Source organism: Magallana gigas, chromosome 8 (genome assembly GCF_963853765.1).
Source record: "Magallana gigas chromosome 8, xbMagGiga1.1, whole genome shotgun sequence".
NCBI classification, from domain to species: Eukaryota; Metazoa; Mollusca; class Bivalvia; order Ostreida; family Ostreidae; genus Magallana; species Magallana gigas.
Window position 1 is genome coordinate 21,514,264 of NC_088860.1, and position 15,786 is coordinate 21,530,049.

The window sequence follows — 15,786 nt, forward strand, 5'->3', positions numbered from 1 at the left end:
TATTTGTAATCAATCCAATACGTATAATACATAAAGAAATAACTGTTTTAAAACATGTACTAGTAATTCAATATTATGCATGTATTCTGTTTTGACAATTAAACACAGACGGAAGACATTTTTATGAAATTCGTAATTGAACTCAAATCGAATGAATTTCATCCTTTGGTGGCAACGTCCAGTATGAAGTAATGTTAACGTTACACACGCAAAATTTGTGAAATTTAAAAAATGGTGTATTTAAAGGTTTGTCATGAGTGTTGCTTAAATTCATGAAATGATCTTTCAATCTCTAGTGCCAAATATTCAGATCATATTGTTGTAGTCAAAGACTGAAATATGCATAATGTACAATATATTTATTTGAACTAATTTTGGAACAATGCATGTCTTTAACATTTTACATTGATAAAAAAAAAATCTTTGAAATCATATTTTAAAAATGCATATAGTTAAAAAGTTATTTTTAAAATAAAAGAAATTAAATTAGTCAAATAAGTAGAATAAACAAAAAGAAATGGAACTGTTTCCCCATGTCTCACGCACATTATATCATATGAATTAAAATTTGATTCCATAGCACATTTACATATATAAAAACTTCAAAATCATGCGTTTAAATGTTTTAAAAATAATATTGATAAAAACAGTCTGATTTGTTATCTATAAGTGAACCTATTAAATACAATCATCAAAACATTCTTTAAATTTATCATAATATGTTTGTTATGAGTAATCAATATAAATGTGCTTTGTCATTTTAATTTGAGTGTTTTTATTAGCTGAAGTTTATCAAAAATATGTTTAGTCAATTCGGTTTGGATGTATATCTAATTGTTATCGAAAACATATTAATATCTATTTTAATTTTGTATATGGTTCCTAAGAGGCTCGATGAATAAATATCACCTTTTAAATTATTTTTCTTCTTTATTAATTATATGTTCAATAATTATTATATTCCTTTGGATCTGCATTATTGCTTGCTTAAATATACTTATCAACACAAGATCGTGTTGTATTTTTTTTTTTTGTATAAAATGTTGATTACCTTGGAAATAATATGTATCTGACAGAAATTTTCCTGTGTTTTCGAAACAATTGTGAAAAACTTATCCTTTTTATTTTATAGACTTTAACGACTTTCATAATGTATGCAAAACCATGTAAGACCTAAATATTAAAACAATGTGATCGCAGATTTATCCGGACGATATTGTACACTAAGATAAATATATTTAAAGCAATATATGAATGGCCATTTTGTTACATGTATTTCTCTCTGCACAATTATAGGTTTCTCAATAAAATTGAGATGTTCCATATTTTCTAAATTAGCCGAATAAGTTACACAGTAAAAAAAAATTAAACATCTTGAGGTTCATACAACAAACTGTCTTCCAAATTCACTTTGCTGCTTTGCATGTCGAAAAATTTAAAATATTAAGACACATATGAAATAACTTTCCCGTAATTTTGTTAGATAAGGAATATGTATTTTAATAAAGATTGCATAAGCAGGTCCATGCCAACGCTAATACAGTATAAATATTTGACTACTAGCATGTGCAGTGCTAGGGAAAAGAGCTTTAATACTTTTGGTTTGGCTCATTTATAAAGATTTAAAATCAAAATCTTGCCTAATGTAATGACATGTTTAATAAGTTAAGGTAGGCTTTACACTTAAAACCCACAGAGACACTTGTTTGTCATGAAAATATGCAGTTCGGATAACAAAAGTTAACAATCGAGATAAAATTGAACCCGTAAATTAGATGTCTATTACAGTGGATGTAAAATCACATCAAATAATATAAGGATTACTAGTCTGGTTCATTATGTCTGATTTATCTAACAATCCTTTTTGTCAGAAAAGGTGTTTAATGTACAAAAGGATTTACAAGAAGAAGCAGAGGATACTCACTCCTCAATGACTCCTGATCTTTCCTCTTTTTACGAACACGTTTGAAAAAACATTTGAAAAATCTCATCAGTTTAAGCAGTTGATGGCATATTTTCTTACAGGATCGTCAATTTAAATGTATATTTTGCGATGAGATTTTGATCATCTTATCAGTAAATCTGTTATTGAATGGTAGACGATTTCTTCAAAATTAATTTTTTTTAGGGGGGGGGGGGTAACTTTCTATTTTTTAATTAAAAGTAAACAAACCTTTGTATCAACAATATGTGCCCACGTATATAATTCTTCAGTATCCTGCGACAGAGTACCGAGTGATTCATCCGGATTTATTGTCAGATATATTGAAAATGAACTTACTCGTCAATTCGGTAATAATCGAAGTCATACATGTAATTTGTATTATTGCAATAGAAGTCATATGACCTTAATGTCATGTTTTTGCTTACATTGTCAGGTTTAGACCTAAAATAAATGTGAAAAACGTTTGGAACTGCTTATTTAAATTAAAAACGAATTAGCAGATAGAAAAATCAGCTTGAAAAAGATCTTTTATCGGTATGTTTAACTAAAGTAAACAAAAAAATCTTATTTGTTGTCTTAATTGTTTTTTTAATCTTATCTATTTTTGTAACTTTCTTTTTTTTTCTAAAGACCGCCTTTTATTTTTAGCAAATAATGCGTGATCGCGTTTAGGCCATCGTGCAAGATTAAATAAACTGAAAAAAATGCATGAAACTAAATTTAAACAAAATTACGAAGAAAACTGCTGGACCGTTGTTTTGCAGAGACTTTTATTAATTGTTTTGCAAAAAAATGATTGTTATAGCTCAAATACTAGTATACTAGTTAAAATCATTACATTAAAATAAAGATAAATGCAAGTTCAAGAATTTTGATTGTTTTTAAAGGATTGCTGGACTTGGCGCCGGGTTTTGGGTCCTTTTCAGTAGCTTCTGTTGCGTTTATTTCTTAACCTAATATCACTTCTGTTAAATTTTTTAAAGAGTCAATCTGAAATTGAAGTTATATAGTACGCCCCCCCCCCCCCCCCCCCGCGGATTAGGATTTTGAAGATTTTGGAAAACTTAAAATTTCCCTTTTTGGGGGGGGGGGATGAGTCTGCCCCCCCCCCCCACCCCCACTTTCAAAAACGATGCTACGTGCCTGAGTCTAGTAAATTTCCAAAATGAATTAAGATTTTAGGCTGTGATACAATAAGCTCTTTCTAAGTTTTTCTCCTTACAATTTTCGAAAATGGGATAATTTTAGCTTATCTGCCCTTGATCAAACATACGATTGATATTGATATACATGAGAGGTGGATCTGGCATTATCAGAATGGTACTAAAATTAGACTAGCATGAATAACAACGCCATGTATAAAAATTTATGTGATCACTCTTTCACCATAGCCCTATCTATTCTATATGGTACAAGTATACTATTTACTATGGTTTCAACAATTAGACCACGCCCTTGAAAGTACAGTAGACTTCAAATCAACACTTGACAACTTAACGTGTTCGAAGATACTGTCCTAGTTTGTACATAACATGCTATCTTACACGTCACGTGATAGAATTTTGTATTCACATAGTTACCTGAGGTGAGAAATTATGTGGTGAATTATAATATTCAAAATGTATCAACCCTTGGTTACAACGGGGAAAGCAAAAGTCAGAAGAAGCAGTTTTTTTCTCATTTAAACCATGAGCGCATTTTTGTCTATTAATCTCCCTTTGACATATTTTTGATGATGCAAATATACAACTACTGCTAAACGGAGAACAACAGACAAACATGCACTGACTATGTATGAGCTCAGTATAAAAGTGGGCGTCCTCATTATCGTATGGAGATTCAAGAAATCGTGATGACCCCTGCCTATGAAAACAAATTCGTACTTGGTAACAACATACTTTTATTTAACGCAATTACCTACAGTTGCAGTTTAGATGTTGACCATTACTGCAATTGAAAGAAAAATTCTTGTTTTAAAAGCTTATTTTCTCGCAAATATCGCATGTCCTTAAGTGCGGTCATCCTTTATTTGTGCAAGACTTATTCATTTTTACTCATTCCGATCAAAATAATGTCCTGGCTTATTAACAGGGTTAATAGTTCATAGAGTGTATAATGACAAAAAACCATTTCTACGGACCATACAACATTTGTTATCTTAAATGTACAGGAATTTATTAAACCTAAATTTACTTTTTGATCTCTTTTACACGTAAGTACAAAATTATTGCTATAATCGAAGTTGACATTTTGTTTAAAGGTAATTTCACCATAACCTATATAAACTCTTTCTTTGCTCTTGTGTAAATTTATAACCCCACTCCGAAGGAGAAGGTGTTATACTGTTTTACCCTTGTGTGTCTGTCTGTCTGTCTGTACTTCTGTCTGTCCGTACGTTATACAAATTTCTGTCGCCTTTTCTCAGCAACTATTTATTGCAGATGCTTGAAATTTTAACACACTATTTGTGTAGGTATGCCATATCGTGGGATATATTTTTGTACCCATCGGACGTCAACTTCCTGTTAAATGACGACTTTGTTTACTTTTAGCCTAAATTTTCAAACAAATTTTTGTCAAAGCAAATATTTATCGCAGATGCTTGAAATTTCAACACACCATTTGTTAAGGCATGCCATATTGTGGAATATATTTTTGTACCAATGGGATGCCAACGTTCTTTTAAATGTCGACTTTGCATATTCACATCAGATCGGGGGTATCACTAGTAAGCTTTGGCTCACATATATCTTGTTTAAATATTGTAAATATCAATTTCAGAATGGAAAATTATTGAACCTTCAAAGTGTAAAAACATATTTGGAAACTATGTAAGTACAAAAAAGCCTTTTTTCTATTTTTTTCCCCAAAATATGGGATCCAATTTCGACCAACAACTTTTAGTCAAAGACGAAAAGTTCTTATTGTCTTTTTTTGGTACAGGCGAAGCAATATATACTTTTAACATGATAGCAATAAAAATTGTTTGATTGTTATTTATGAACACAAGTTTAGATCACAAAATATAAAGTCAATCGGAAAACGTAGCAACCGAACCATTTTGCATGTTTTCCTGTGATTCACGCTCTTAATTCTACAACTTTACAACACAGGTATTAACTTTTAATAGTCTTCATGTAAAAAAAAAAAAGAAAGGTCCAAAATTATAATGATAATAAAGCAACCAAGACAACAATAAAGAAGCAAGAAATATATACAAAGCCCGAGGACAATTGCTCAATGTACTGCCTGTTGAAAACAAGTGCCTCTCATTGTTATTAATATCAAATCCTCTCAATATTTTTTAAAGTCCATTATATGAATTTTATTTTGACGTCCTTAATTTCTAATCTATGGTGGCATATCTCTGCCCCTTGTGTGCAAGTTATTTTTCTATTAAATATGTCGACATGCAAGATAAATATGTTGACATGCAAGATAGTTATGTCAACATGCAACATACCTATGTTGACATGCAAGAAAACTGCAATCAAATAAGAGTTATAAAAAATCTCAAATATCGCAAACATGTGACATCCAAGATGCTAGATACGTTACCTATTGATGTCAACATGCAATTTATTTATGTTAACATGCAACTTATTTATGTCGACATGCAACTTATTTATGTCAACATGCATCTAACTTATGTTAACATGCAAGATAAATATGTTGGCATGCAACATATTTATGTCAACATGCAACTTAGTTATGTTGACATGCAGCTTAAAAGTTGCATGTCAACATATTTATCTCGCATGTACACATAACTAAGTTGCATGTCGACATATTCATCTCGCATGTTGACATAAGTAAGTTGCATGTTGACATAAAGAAGTTGCATCTCGACATAAATAAGTCCATGTTGAAATAAATAAGTTGCACGTCAGCATATTTATCGTGCATGTTAACATAAATAAGTTGCATGTCGACATAAAAAGGTAGCATCTAACATCTTGGATGTCACAGGTGGGCGATATTGGAGATTTTTTTTTAGATTTTGTATAATTCATATCTGATTGCTGTTTTCTTGCATGTCAACATAGTTATGTAGCATGTTGACATAATTATCTTGCATGTCAACATATTTATCTTGTATGTCGAAAAATAACTTGCACACAAGGGGCAGAGATATGCCACCATACTAATCTCATAAATTTGATGTTGCCCTACTGAAATCTGAATTCGTAAACAAAACTATTTGAGAACATATGACAACTAAGAATGTTATAAAAACTAAGTTCAGGTCATGTTTTGGGTTAAATATTTGTTATAGACATGAAATGAATGTGAAAAACGTTAGGAACTGTTTATTTATGTTCAAAACGAAAAAGCAGATATAAAATTAAGCTTAAAAAGAACCAGTGTACTGAACAAAAGTAAACAAAACACAACACGCCCTGTTTACATAACAAAGAATTGTGAGCTCTGTATCTTTCTTAGAAACTAACGACAGATACTCAAATTTTAAATATAATAAGAAATGCATCACTCAAGCATTGTACATGTAAACAATTAAAATTAAAATAAATTGACAAAATCGTGACCATTCCTTTTTAAGGACACACGAGAAGTTCCTCAGTTTTATGTAATTTTCCATGATATGTTATTCCTTATCAGTTATCATTTTAACCTGTTAATTCCCAAAAATTCAAAGTAAATTACCAAGCTCTTTCAATATAGTAAAACAATTGGGCTCGTCCGGGATTTGAACCCGGGACCTCTCGCACCCAAAGCGAGAATCATACCCCTAGACCAACGAGCCAGTTGTCAGACGTTACGTCTCTCAATATGCTAAATACTTAAAGGTCTAAACCCCCCTACTATCGGTTGATGCGACGCAACAGCTGGGTTTCATTCCTAAGTTCTAAAAAGTGTTGACACGCATAGTTTACTACACACTGAGATCAATGTTTTGCTTAAAAGAAATCCGGGGTTGTGTTTGGATTGATTGTAGATTTAACAGAATATTTTAGACCTACATAATTTTTCGGAATGATGCATAAGAGTTTCAAAATACACTTATTCTTAAACGATCTAAGGTTTTACTATTGCTATTATGTATTTGAATTTTTCAGCTAAATTTATCGTTAAGTGTACAGATTGGTGCCATTTACATGGGATTTTAAATTAAAGACAGGAACTTAGATTAAAATAAAGTGTTTGATATGGATATCTGCATTTGTTATTTTTTTAATGCTTTAATCGACCGAATTTGATTGGAATTAGCATCCTTAGTCAAAAATACAATACAGCACCAATAACAAAAATCAGCACAAAACATGAATTCTTTCATATGAAAAGAGAGCGGTATCAAACGGGCAAAGTAATTACTGGAGTATCTAATGATAATATATCATCGACCAATCTCCTATTCCCCCTACTCAAACTTACTTTGGGAATCATACCTTGCTAACTAAATCTTTATATATAAACAAAATTACATTTATGAATATATTTTCTTCAAAATATACATATCATTGTTCCGACCGAGCAAACATTATTTAACCCATTTTGTACTTTGTATAATGTATTGACTTAACAATAATGATAATCTTTTGATAGATTGTTAAATTCATAAAAATTCAGTTCATGTAATACTTCTTTTTTCTATCTACATTTCAAAAACTATTTTTATAGCGAATATTTGATTGTTATCAAATGTAGTATAATTAAGATGCTCACACATTTTAAGTGTTTTAATTCATATACTTTCTGTCTTGGACATTAACATTTTTTTAAACTGGTCACAAAATATGCTAGAACAAAATAGGAATCAAGACATTCTTACATTTACTGAGTTTTAAACTATGTTTTATAACTTTTGAAGGTTTCGAATTTAGAACTTTCCATTTTCAAATTGATATTCACAATATTTAACTAAAACACAAAAATAACAATAATAAGATGGGGTTCAGAAAGTTATTTTTAGACAAAATGTTAACATTGATCAAAACTAATAATTTTGAACTTTCCAATTTCAAATTATTTTTAGGTGTGATAAATTCCTGTACGATTCTTGTCAGATTACAAATACCATGCACAGTCGGTCGGAATGATTTCCTGCCAATAAATAAACAGCTTTGGCATTTTACAGTCGTCAAGTTATTTAAACTATTGAATTTCCTGGGTGATGATATCATTTGGATTACAATGAGTAGAATTGAAATAATTACAATTATAAGTCTTGCACACGTGAGTTTAATAGATATAAAAAATTATAACTTTGCATTAATCTCTCTTCTCCTTCATTGGTTTAAAATTTTAGTCAGATGTATGACAACACTGTTAACAGGTCAATCAATCAGACTATAGGTTAAACAAAGGTCAAATATAAAATTCGCAAAGAACAAACCAAAATAACAGAAGAAAATACAATTAATACAGCCTGCTTTAAAGGGGCATGGTCACGATTTTGGTCAAATTCTTTTTTCATGTTTTTATTATTTACAATACTTTAGAAATGCATTTCTAATAATCAAATAAAATTTGAGAGTCATTCGTAAAGTTATAAGCAAAATTCTTTGTCATGTAAACAAGGTTCGTGCCCTGTTTTTTTTTACATAGGTTCAATATACCAGTAAAACTTTTATTTCCAGCTTATTAGTCAATCTATTTATTTATTTTAAGCATAGATAATAAGTTCCTATAACGTTTAAAACATTCGTTTTAGGTTTAAAACTGAAATTTTTACTTCAACGTTCAAAATGTAAACAAACGCTTTGTTTACATAGCGAAGAATTTAAAGCTCTGTTACTTGCTTATAACTCAACAAATGACACTCAAATTTAGGTTGCTATTAAAAATGTCATTCTAAAGCATTGTAAATATTAAAATCGGAAAAATAATTTTTGACCAAAATCGTGACCATGCCCCATTAAACCAATCAATTTGGAGTTGTCCCATACTACCTTAAACTTAAATGTATTTATGCAAACACATCGAACCCCCAAAAAGAAAACATTTAACAGCAAAAAAAATTCTTGGGCTCGTCCGGGATTTGAACCCGGGACCTCTCGCACCCTAAGCGAGAATCATACCCCTAGACCAACGAGCCAGATATTTTTCCATCTAAGTCTATACTATAGAATCTTAACACAACTTACCTAACTAGATAAGACGCAACAGCTGGATTTCTTCTGTAAGTATGACCACACGTGGGTGCAGATCTAGAACGATCCTAATTACAGAAACTCGAGATTGGAATGAATTGATTCTCAATAAAACTGAATGTTTTGAACAAATGTTTTATTAGTTTTAACTATTAATATTTTTTTCTAAGCTACAATACCCAAGAGCTTAAGTGTTTATTTTAGCAGTGCATGTTACAGTGCCTTCCACTCTTTATCTGAAATTTGTTTCTAACATTATCAGCTTTTTCTGAAGGAAGGCACTCAGTTACACGAAAAAAAACTCATGTTACTGTAGTAGATTAAATTGCAATTCCTTTCCAAAAAACCTTTAATTTAATTACCTTATATATAACAAATTTTGAAATGACTCATAACAAAGAAAAATACGGATACTTTATAAATGTATTTTAATTTATTCATTAGTAAGGAAAATTGTCCTGTACCGCTCATACTAATATTAATATACATGTATTAATATACATAATAATAAGCACATCAAATGTTCAAATATAAATGCCTTAAAGATAAAAATTCCCAAAACGCACCTTTACCACAACTTGTGTATTTGAAAGACAATGAATTATAGGCCATTCACTATTTATATAGTTTTGTTTTTTTAATTAATTTAGCAATTAAGAACAATGTCTTAGGGCCTAAGGGCATTAGTAACTCATTATAAATCAATCACTAATGATTTAGTGATAAAAGTTTGGGCTCGTCCGGGATTTGAACCCGGGACCTCTCGCACCCAAAGCGAGAATCATACCCCTAGACCAACGAGCCATTATAACTATATTCATATTTAAATCGTAAATGCCGACAAGATGCGTGCTTGCAAATAGAGCTCGACATGGTTCATAAACACTTGATAAGTCGATGTCAATCGATTGTTCTGGTTGATGTTTTCCCCCTAACATTGTGGTTGTTTCTGAAACGTTGAATATTTCCCTCCTTTTTCTCTTGCTATCTTTGTGTTGTAGAATATACATGTAAATAGATAAGGAATTTGTTTGGATTATTAAGATAATTTTTTTTCTTTTGAAAACGAGATTGTGACACATCGATTTAGTCAATAAAATGATTAAAATAAATGTTATTAATAGTTATTAATATGAATTAAAGGGTTAAAGGGACCTAGACCCGTTATGAGCTTAGACTTTTTGGTTTTATGTTATGTTTATTATTGGATAAGTTTGAAAAGGCATGGCCACTATTTTGGTCAAAATTTATGTTTCTTTTTTGTTTTTGTTTACAATATGCTTTAGTAAGACATTTTCTTATAGTCAGCCAAAGTTTGAGTGTCAGTCGTCGAATTATAAGCGAGATACAGAGCTCACAATACATTATATCAACAAAGCCCAGGTCATGTTTTGTTTACATTTTGAATGTTGAAAAGAAAATATTCCAGGTAAAGACCTAAAATGAATATGACAAATGCTAGAAACTGTTTAATGATGTTAAAAATGAATAAGCAGATAGAAAAATTAGCTTGAATATGAAATTTTACCGGTTTATTAACCAATGTAAACAAAACCATAGCTCATGCTTTGTTTTCAAACCAAAGAATTGTGAGCTCTGGTTCTTATTCTTAACTCTAGGACTGACACTTAAAGGTTGGTTAATCACCAGAAATGCATTGATAAACTAATGTAAACAATATAAAAATAAAAAAAAAATTAGACGAAAATCGTCACCGTACCCCTTTAAAATACTGTACTTGTGTATTTTGAATGTTTGACCAAAATTTGAATGTCAGAAGTCAATTTACAAGCAAGATGCAGAAACAAAAGATTATTGTTACGCAAAGAAAGTCTTAGTTTTATATTTGTTTACAAATAAGGTTAAGTAAAAAAATAAAACATTTTTTTGACAACTTGTTACGGACAACATGAACTAATTTTATGCGTTCAAAAATAATGTTAAAAATAACAAAGAAAGCAACATTTGATGAAAACTTACAGCAATACATTACATATGTAAACAATAAAAAGACTCGAGCTTTATTTACAAAACAAAGAATTTCAAACTCTGTATCTTGCTTGTAACTCGATAATAGACTTACAAAATTTGACGTACCATTAAAGATGCCCATTTTAATCATCTAAGATATTAAAAAGGGAAAAGTAAAATTTGAAAATTTTGAGCTCAAATCATGTCTTAGTACCTGAAGTTAAGAATTATTACGTACGTTTTCTTCCATTTTACATAAATTTCAATTGGAAAAACAATCTAATGGAGATTTCCAAAAAATAGATTGGGCTCGTCCGGGATTTGAACCCGGGACCTCTCGCACCCGAAGCGAGATCATACCCCTAGACCAACGAGCCGGTAATTTCCGACGGGATATGGTTACAATTTCTGTATATTAGGAAGGTCATCATAAATCGTTATTTAATTGATCAGACACAACAGCTTGGTTTCTTCCTTAAGTAAGAAAAATGTCTACTGACCTAGATTAAATCAGTGAGATTGATTTTTTGCTTCATACACACTATGTCAAATTTTGCATAAATGTTACAATGAATAAACGAATGGTTATACACACATGGTAATTAGGGAAAATTGCAAAAAGTCATCTTTAATTACAATTGTTTTCCAAGGTACAGTGCAGGTACGCTTTATCAGTGAATTTATATATAGATATGTTGAAGCGACCTAAAAGTCTTTATCTCAGATAAATTGGTTTCCTTCTGGTGGATATTGTTTTCTTTACATGGAAAAGACTTAAGTGTTAATGAATTACAAATGCTTTAAACATTTATTTGAATTACCAATATCATTGCGATGGTTTTGAAATGACTTGTAATTTATCAAATTATAATTTTTGTTAAATTAATGTATTTTGATTAATTTTCAAATTACATATTATAAAAAAAATTATGAAACTTTAGAAAAAGAGGCATGCATACAATCATAAAATAAATAAAAATATTTTTAAAAAACATGAAGGGAGACATACACTTGAAATGGACGATCAAAAGGTTTCTCCTTTAGATCAGGTACATGAAAATTTCTTGTTAGAGATTCTGTTCAGGTTCATAAAAAGAAAGATAATAGTGGAAATACTTCGTGGATCATCTTTAGTTTAATGTATATTATGTTTGTATGCATTTACTCAAAAAACTTTTATTTTTTAACAATTATTATTTGTTCAGAGCATTTCGCTTTTTATTATATCATTTTAATTATAAATTGATATTAAAATCGTAAAATCAAACTTTATGCAAACGATATTGAATTTTGTGACCTTTTGGATTAGAGAGTCGATTTAATCTTAAAGGTAGATAACGATAATACTCGTTTTCTAGTCTTGGTTATTACATATTAATTACCAAATTGATTTAATTGTGTAAATAAGTATTGTTTATGCAAAGCGCTATTTTGTAAGATTTATGTCTCTTGGTCTAACAAAAATGTTTATGATATACTTTGATCACTTTACCATTTCTTATGACTTCATTTAATGTTCCTTCAACTTTGAAATACCATGTAATGTATCATTCAATATATATGTACTAAATGTGAAAGTTTTCAATAGCCCTATTCTACTAGGCCTATACTGCTACGATACTACATGCATGTCATATGAAAAGATACATACTGACTGACAACTTAGTCACCGCTGGGAATATTTGAGCATTTCAATGTCATACAAACAATGTTTTCTGTCATATTTAATGTTCATACATTGTCATACTATCTTAAAGCTGTGTAAAAATTAATAACTTTTTTACAGATTTTTGGACTTTCTTGTTTACATGTATGACCTAATGACACGAAGTTAGGCTTGATTAATTATCACATCTAACACATGCCATTAAAAATGAATTTTGTAGACTATGGATAAAAACTCATTTACTCATTGTGTATCAGTTCATATAAAGGTCATATTGATATTAAATTCAAAAGTCTTATTTTAAAGTTAACTACAGATAGAAAAGTTTACTTCAAATTAAAAAAATATATATATTTAAAAATGGACCTGAAGAAATACCAATTCATTATGGAGAAAATATTTATATTTCAGAGGAAAAAGATTTAAAAATAGAAATATCAACTAAGCTTTGATTTCGGGGGGGGGGGGGACTTTTTCATTCACTATCAATAGTGAGTATAACTAATAATATTATATCCCTTTTATAAAAGATTGCTTTCACTGGCAGGGACATTTGTAACTTATTACACAAAATAACTATCACTTTTTTTCCTATCTCAGTTATTTTAAGTATTGGCTAAAAGATAATGAATCATGATTCTAAATACGCGAGTTTATCTACAACAAGAAAAAAGAATGTTTTATTATTTCTATTCATGCTATTCATCTGTGATTAAAAGGATTGCAATTGCCCGGAATTTCAACTCGGGACCTTTCGCATCTTCTGCTTTATTCGCTTTCTATGGACTTTAATGGTCACGATTTTGGTCAAATTCTATTTTCCTGGTTGTTTTTAACAATGCTTTAGCAATGCATTTTTAATGATCAAATGAATTTTAAAGTCAGTAGTAGAGTTATAAGCAAGATACAGGGCTCACAATTCTTTGTCATGTAAACAAGGCTCGTGCCCTATTTTTCTTTACATCGGTTCGATATACCAAAAAAATATCTTTTTCAACTTGATTTGTCTCTGTTCTTATTCATTTAAAGCATAAATAAGCTGTTCCTATAAGTTTAACACATTCCTTTAAGGTCAAAATCTGGAGTTTTCACTTTAAAATTCAAATTGTAAACGAAAGCTTTGTTTACTTACCAATGAATGGTAAGTACTGTAACTCGCTTATAACGAATTACACTCAAATTTTGATTTCCTATTAAAATGCCTTACTGAAGCATCAATATTGCAAAAAAATAAAATCTAAAAAATGATCTGTGACCAATTTGTGACCATTCCCCTTTAAGAACCCAACAAATTTCAGTAGAAAGTCAGCAACAAATATTTTGAATCCTCCCCCACACCCAAAAGAAATTGCAAAAATGTGCATTGGGCTCGTCCGGGATTTGAACCCGGGACCTCTCGCACCCTAAGCGAGAATCATACCCCTAGACCAACGAGCCAGACGTTTATTTCACTTTGTGAATTTAAAATGCTACAAACTAAATACTTTTAACCCTTATCATTATCGTTTAATAGAAAAAAATCAGCAGAGTTTACTTCGTTTGTCTGATAATACGACAACACAGACCTAAACTGACTACATAGTCACCGTTTTTTTTTAATATCTAAATTTGAATGAATTCATTATTGATCAAGCAAAATATTTTTAACATTTAGGATTTTCACAAAACAATAGCTATGGTTCATTTACATACTTATTAAAAAACGATTTTTAGTTCGTTAGAGCTAAGCAACAACACACATGCACTTTGTTAAAGCGACCTTGTACAATGTCTGTTTCCAACCTTATCATTTTATCTGTAGGGATGGGTTCATTTATTAATCATTACAAGAGGTTTTAACTGTGTTTATTCGCCAGTTTTCTTTGAGATTTGTGTTTCCTTGTTTGATAAGGTCTGAAATTTAAAAAAAATCTGTAGACCTGTTTACAATCATTACATCTTTAACAACTTTTTACAAGTTCATCGAATTGTCAAAATATGGCCTAAGGGCAATAATTCTTTAAAAGCACTTTTAACACAACTGTGGATGTGAAAGACAATAAATTAAACACCACAGCCCCACTCTATAATTTGGCTTCAATTTAAAACCAAGTCTTTTAAATAAATCATAAAAAATTATTGACTGTGTTTTAATTAGAACACTATCAGAAAAGTTTTGGGCTCGTCCGGGATTTGAACCCGGGACCTCTCGCACCCAAAGCGAGAATCATACCCCTAGACCAACGAGCCATGCTAATTCTTCTGCAATAATAAGGTTTTTGAATTCTTAGTACCGCCAAAATAAGACGCGTGTGTAATTAAAGTTCGACAAAGTTCATACGCTACTGCGAAATAGCTTTTCAGGTTTATCTCTCCACTGATATAAATTTTGTTCCTGTAGTTTTCGACATGTTTTTCAATTACATAAATTTTGTTTTAGCTAATGCAATGTTGTCTATTTAACTATTAGAACATACAAATAAATTAACAAGGACGATGAAAACAATCATTCAAAAAGCTCCAACATTTCTTTAGAATAAAAAAAATGTGATACTTGGATGCTCACTCCTCCTAGGTAGCTGATCCTACCTCTATCTTTTTGGAGGTCCATGTTGCTCTGCTTTGAATTTGTATTTCGTTTTATGGATTTATGAGATAGTTGACATTTTGTTATTGTCATTTTTCATGTATATTTTTACTTTTTAAAAAATATTTTAGAAATCACTTCAAAATATACATATAATGTATCATAAATAGATCAAAAATATATTATGAAGATATTTTATATGGTTGATTGTAATTAATAAAAAATAACACAAATTAAGAGAAATAAAACATAATAGCTCATAAGTTTTGTAAACTGTGGTGAAGCCAAGAAATTATTCCCAATAGCTATAACATTTGAATAGATTAATGAGGTATGATTCTCGCTATGGGTGCAAAAGGTCCCGGGTCAAAATCCTGGACGATCCCAAAATATTTGTTCTGGGCTTTTAGAGAAGATACTACCAATGTCCTAAAACTAGAGCTAAACCACAACTAGGCCTATAGAATCTCTAAAATGAACAGAATGAACGCTTTTAACGCGCCATCTGATTTATATGCATATATAA

The 15,786-nt window shown here is 30.3% G+C and overlaps 6 non-coding genes across 6 annotated transcripts; all 6 read right to left on the bottom strand.

The window, feature by feature from the left end:
* Positions 1 to 6,638: 6,638 nt before the first annotated feature.
* On the bottom strand, positions 6,639 to 6,710 carry Trnap-ugg (transfer RNA proline (anticodon UGG)). The gene has a single exon. It is a non-coding gene; the product is annotated as a tRNA-Pro (tRNA).
* A 2,220-nt stretch (positions 6,711 to 8,930) lies between these two features.
* On the bottom strand, positions 8,931 to 9,002 carry Trnap-agg (transfer RNA proline (anticodon AGG)). The gene has a single exon. It is a non-coding gene; the product is annotated as a tRNA-Pro (tRNA).
* Positions 9,003 to 9,789: 787 nt separating this feature from the next.
* Trnap-ugg (transfer RNA proline (anticodon UGG)) lies at positions 9,790 to 9,861 on the bottom strand. The gene has a single exon. It is a non-coding gene; the product is annotated as a tRNA-Pro (tRNA).
* Positions 9,862 to 11,334: 1,473 nt separating this feature from the next.
* Positions 11,335 to 11,405, bottom strand: Trnap-cgg (transfer RNA proline (anticodon CGG)). Its single transcript has one exon. It is a non-coding gene; the product is annotated as a tRNA-Pro (tRNA).
* Positions 11,406 to 14,059: 2,654 nt separating this feature from the next.
* Trnap-agg (transfer RNA proline (anticodon AGG)) lies at positions 14,060 to 14,131 on the bottom strand. The gene has a single exon. It is a non-coding gene; the product is annotated as a tRNA-Pro (tRNA).
* A 720-nt stretch (positions 14,132 to 14,851) lies between these two features.
* On the bottom strand, positions 14,852 to 14,923 carry Trnap-ugg (transfer RNA proline (anticodon UGG)). Its single transcript has one exon. It is a non-coding gene; the product is annotated as a tRNA-Pro (tRNA).
* Positions 14,924 to 15,786: the final 863 nt, after the last annotated feature.